The 5,963-nt window shown below is 41.2% G+C and overlaps 1 long non-coding RNA gene across 1 annotated transcript; it reads left to right on the forward strand.

Moving 5' to 3' along the window:
* Positions 1 to 9: 9 nt before the first annotated feature.
* LOC135282395 (uncharacterized) lies at positions 10 to 4,742 on the forward strand. The gene is made up of 2 exons (XR_010348593.1): positions 10 to 794; positions 4,576 to 4,742. It is a non-coding gene; the product is annotated as an uncharacterized LOC135282395 (long non-coding RNA).
* Positions 4,743 to 5,963: the final 1,221 nt, after the last annotated feature.

A 5,963-nucleotide genomic window follows, 5' to 3' on the forward strand; every position in this document is an offset into this window, starting at 1 on the left:
AAAAAACCAAAAAAAAACCCAACAAATCAAACCAGCTTTTACAGCTAAAGCTCCCTTCCCACACTCTTTCCTTGTGCACACTTTGAGCTCAATAGCCATTGAAAATTATTGTGGCAAAGCCTTTCATAAAAACTTAGTGTTTCATGAAAAAAAACAACAAAAAAACCCCTTAATTTCAAAATTAATTCAGTGACCAGCCTCCAAAAGCCCATCTATAACATGATGAGGAAAAAGCAGAGGTACTTAATGCCACAGTCTTTAACAGTAAGACCAGCAGCCCTCAGGGTACCCAGCCTACTGAGTTGGAAGAAGGGAACTGTGTTCTTCTTTTTTTTCCAAGGAATTTTCTCCCTGGCAACATACAACATTTCACTGGATGCTGTCTAAGATTGATGAGAAAAAAGATTGAGCATTAATTACAGGTACAGTAAAATAGTTTAATATATCCTGATAGTGCTGATACCTCACACAGGTGTTTTAGGAATCTGTTGAGCATCATCCCTCTCTGTCACCTCCCTACAAACCTGAGGGCCCCAGGTTGGATTTGACACCTGAGGTGCAGAGAAACTTGCAATGGGGTGTGCAGGAAGTGGAGGGGTTGGTGATGAAATTGTTTTTACATGCATTTGAGCATGTACTGCAGTCAGTTTTTATTTCTCACAGGGGTAGTTGCCATCCATTTGCATTCATGATACGCTACAGTACTGCCTGGTGCTGCAGGAAATAGTCTTCTAGAATTTCTTCCATGGATGATTCCACCATAGGAGTGGGTACCTAACTTTGGTATAGGCAAGGTAAGGTATATCTAAGGGAAAAGAGGGGGAAAATTTAATAATATCATTAAATTGTGAATGTGACTGTTATCTGGGCTTTGAGATGAGAAGTACACTTGGTCATATTTGCACAAGAATTTGCTGGAGTCATGCCCTTCTGATTTTCCTGGGATAGAAACCTCATTAAACTGTATGAAATAATTAGAAAATCTTTGAAAGCAATTCTGTTCCTTCTCATGTCACCCATATCAAAGCACAGATATCTCTTCTGCCTTTTTTCCTCCCTCATTTATTTACTTTCTTTTCCAGCCTCTGATTGGCATCTCTCCTTTGTCCTCTGAAGACTCATTCAGGGCCAGTGTTAACCTGCAGTCTTTCAGTTTAAATTTGCATTTCTAACAGAAACAGTAACATAAAATATTTGTACTGGTTCACTCTAGGGAAAATAAAAAACATGTCTATCTTCTTTTTTGCCCCATGGTGATTTTGCTCCTGTTTTCCAGGTGCTTCTTTTCAACGAACTCACCAACTGCCCCATGTCAGACACTCATCTCCTGCTATACCATAATTATGTTCTTCTTACTAAGTCCTAAATGCCTTTCAGGAAATTTGGCTCCCCAACAGAAATGGTGTTGATGTCTGACAAGATCTGACAGTTGAGTCAGGGTCTTGGCACACGTCTGCCTCTCTGCTATCAGCAGACTATGTAAAATCATGGTGAAGGATGGGACAAAGTAATAATGAAAAAATCCACATTGTTTGATTACACATAATACTCTGATGGATTATTTTTCTGCTCTTGGCTACGGCATAATGGAAACACAGTGACAGTTCTGTTCAATTGAAGTTCAGAATCTCACCCCTAGACATTCATCCTAGAGATAATTGGAAACAATTTGCCTCAGACCTGCAGAACAGTGTATCTTTTTGGACTTATTAAACAGGAATTTTAGGGTTTTCAGTGGTTTTCCTTTGCAGACAGACTACCTTGACTTGTTCCTGAAAGCAATTTTGGCCTCTGATCATAAACTGAATTGATACAATTTCTTGCATTAATAGCAAACATATCAAACCCTCCTATTAGAAAGCCAATGCAATTCAGGGAAAAACAAAACATCAGAAAAATAAAACGAAAAACCAAAACAAATGCACCTTCAAGTCACAAGTGCTTCCTTTTGGCATACTGTGGTCTTTTCAAAGTTTTCAAATAGCTGCATGCAAAGAAAGGTTTGAGTTATTTATGCTTCCTTTGCTCACCTGAACTGCTAACTTTGTCCTTTCTTTCACAGTAGCTGCTTTTTGATTACTTAGACACACAGAAGCTTGTCTGTTTGGTTTTTGTGTTTAGTTTTATCTAATTCTGCATGATTTGTATTGTTTTACCTTGTAGGGTCTACCTACTAGGCAAAAATCACAAGAGTAGCAAAAATCCCATGTTTGTTTCACAGTATTTCCTTCATGGAAATATTCTTTGGGATGCCCTTTGCTTTTTTATTATTATTATTATTTACTTAAAGCTAGTTTTTAATGTCTAATGGTGCCCTTACATGAAACTAGACTGTATAAATGGTGGCACTTAGAGAATAATGCATGTGCTGTGATGTCTTGAGAACCTTACATGCTACAAGAATTGTGGTGTTCAGTGTGTGTGAGACAGTGCACACATGTGGCCAGAAAATCAGGTCAGTGTCTGTCTCTGGGACACCTTTATATGACTGCAGTTGTCTGGAGGAATTGATAATTAAAACCCATCCCATGTCCATTGAGCTGCATGAAGTATTGAACACCAATTGAAGAGATTTCTTCTCAAAATACATATTTTTCTCACATTCTCCCAAATCAGGGAAAAGGAATTTAGCAGTATTTACTTAGAAGTCACTTACAGATTGGATATAAGATAATTAAAACATTATTAATATATTTTATATAACCATAGGACTTACTTGTGTACTCCATTTCATTGGCTGGTAACTGATTAACTGAGAAAAGAAGACTGAATGTTTCTGTTGGCTGAAATAATAATGTTACTACAGTTCTACCATGAACTTTTTGCTTGGAGTGATGGTCTTTATTTCCAGTCTTTAGCTGTATTAAATACATAAGCTGAGAAGTTACTTTACATTTTCTGCTTAGGTCAGATCCAGGCCCCTTCAGTTGCTGGTCCCTGCTGAGCCTGCTGTGTCAGACTTGTAGTTACCAACACAGAGAAAGGACTTTTTATTTTCATGGTTCTGGGTTCTGATGTGTTTTTTTTTTCCCCAACAAATATGTAGATGGCTGAATAAATGGTCCTAACATCATTGAGAGAGATGGTGAATTCCTAGAGCCTTTGAGGCATAGGAGCCAGCCCTATCTGTAACCTCTATGACATGACACTTTTCCAGGACTGTAAACTTAATGCAAGTGAAATGAATGATAAATTCATTTTTTAAATGCCTGCAGTTTTAGCAAATAATAAATACATCCCATCTCTCATCCTCTCACAGTAGTCTCCTCTTGATGAACCATTTTATACCATTTACTGGCCTGAATTCTTGACTTCTCTCCTAGCCAGTAATTTCACCCAGAAGTTAGTGGCTGAGGTAATTTGATAGAAAATTGGACTGTCACTATTTCTTTAAGCAAAGGTGTTCTGAAGACAGGCTGGGGAGGGTTAGAAATACAAAAAGCCGCCAATTAAGTGGCAGTAAATGAGAAGGTGTTTGAGCTGCAGAGCTCTGTCAGTTGTCTCTGTATGATTTTCCAAGGATCCTCAACCAACAACCTGGTGAGGTGTTGTGAGCACACAACATTGTCCTGCAATTGAACCTGCAAGTTCAGGCCAACAACAGTAACAGCAAAGAAAATTCATTTCTAGCTGTCAAAATTTATTTTTTCTACTCTAACCTTTGTTAGTTCATGTAGTGACCATGTGCAGAAGGAAAATTGTTGCCTCCTTCTTCTGGTGATATGGCTACAGAGAGAGATTTGGCCTTCAAAAATGTCAGTGTTTAGTTTAATTTGGAGTGCTTTGAAATGTGGTTTATTCATTAACCTGGAGATTGGTGACTCTTCACTGTTCCATAGAGTGGAAAAGTGACTGGTTGAAACATTAGATCCAGCCAGCTCAACATCTTCAAAGGTTACACCAGTGAAATCCCCAAACCAGATAGTATTCACCCATTAATTATAGATGAGAGTTTATAGTGGATTGTAACCCCCCAAACATTCTTACTTTTGGGGGTTAAAAACTAATTCATCAGCACTGCTCTAATTATTGACAGTATTGGAAGAGTGTTTCCTCCAATCTGAGGAACATCTCTCTCTGCTGAAAAGACAAAGGGACCTTTTCAGTGAGCAAATCTGCAGATTGGGGATATAAAAGACACACAAATACTGAAGTCTTTCTCTTGAGCTTCTATAACATTTCTGTTGTGAGTATTCTGATCAGTCAGAGTCATCCTCAGTAACACACAGTGCAGTGAGCACACAGATTTGGACAGTAAACATTAAAAATGGGTGTCAGGTACCAGCAGAGGCCAGTATACACCAGTTGGAATCCATCAACAGGTCTGGTAGATCATAGGCTACAAGGGGTGGAAGCAGACTGATCTTTCTGGTGTGTTCTACACTCACAAAGCAGCAGCTGTCCTGCCTTCCAGCAGAACCTTTCACGTGTTGTCAGGTGTTATGTCAGCAGCTGAGAGAAGTTTTGGTGTAAACACATGCAGAGGCAAAAAAAGAACCCAGACCAAATTTGGGAAGAAAAATCCCGGTGAAATGGTGACTGTTTGAATTAATGTAATTTATTTTGTGTGTGCAGATAAATGTAGCCTCAGCCTTTGGAGAGTCAAGCTGCAAGGCAGAGCAGCAGTGCCAGCTCTGGAGAGTCAAGGCAGCAAGAAAAAGAGAAAGAAAAAGGAGCAGCAGCAGCACAGGAAGCAACACATTGGAAATGGAAGAGAACTGGAAAAGAGCCAAAATCACAAACACGAGAAAAAACAAAAGAAGCAAAAAAGATGATCAACAGTGAAATATTGTCAGTTTATAGAATGACAGATGATTAAAAAATTACTTAATTTCTCATTCATTTCTTGCATCCCTGGAGATGTGTGCTAGTTTTGGACATGCAGATCCATAGGACACACAAACCCATCAAGACATGGGTGTGTTCTGACTGGACTTGACACCAAGGGACACATAGCCAGTGCATGGGGACACCCAGGAAACACACATCCCTCTGGCATCAGTCCAGCATTTACTGATTGAGGCAGGGACACAGTGGTGGAACAGGGCTGGTTGAGTTGGGGGCAGGTCTCAGGAATGCTGGTTCAGCAGGCACAGGGTGCTGGGATGAGCTTGCCAGGGTATGCTCCCCAAAGGGGTGTGTATATGGGGGGATGGCAGCAGGTTGGGATGTAGCATGGGATTACAGGGTCCCTGGGTTGGAATCAACATCCTTGGAGAAGCTCCTGTGTTACCTTGTGTCTCCCTGTTGCCTTCAGTCTGTCCCAGTCATTCCAGGACCATTCCATAATGGCTTTTTAATGCCATGCACTGTCTCTTCTTGTGGACAGGGAGAACAGGAATTGTCCCTGTCCAGGGACAGCTGGGGCTGGAGCACCTTGATCTAATTTCCAGCTTCTAGTGCTGGTTTTAGTCTTTGCTGTGTCTTCTCATGTGCTGCCTGAACATGACAGGATGGGACTGGAGCCTCGAGGAGGCTGCAGGGACACCCCCAACTCAGACCACCCTTGTTTCTCCAGGCTTGCCCCTGGAGCAGGCTTCGAGTCCCAAGAGACACAGAGTGCTGGTGTGGGAAAGCTGGGTTGAGTGCACATCTTTATGGAAGATATTGTGGGAATCAGAAATCCAGAAGCTGAAGAAAATTTGCAGGTGAGCTCCTGGAAGACACAAAGATGGGGCTCAGCAGGAAGTTCTGTGTGGCACCACTGCAGGAATAGGGTGTGCCACACAGGAGTGTGACTGCACAGGAGTGTGTGACTGCACAGGAGTGTGTGACTACACAGGAGTGTAGTCAGAGGCACTGAGGAGTGTAGGACAATTAAATTGCTTCTGATTTCTGCAAAGAGCTTGAGCACGCAAGCAAGAATGGACCCAAAACCAAGGCACTGCAACCATTGCAATGGTGGTGCTCCTCCATATTGAAATGGCTCTGCCAGAATGGAATCTTCTTCCACTGAAGAGTCC

Source organism: Passer domesticus, chromosome 1 (assembly GCF_036417665.1).
Source record: "Passer domesticus isolate bPasDom1 chromosome 1, bPasDom1.hap1, whole genome shotgun sequence".
Classification (NCBI taxonomy): Eukaryota; Metazoa; Chordata; class Aves; order Passeriformes; family Passeridae; genus Passer; species Passer domesticus.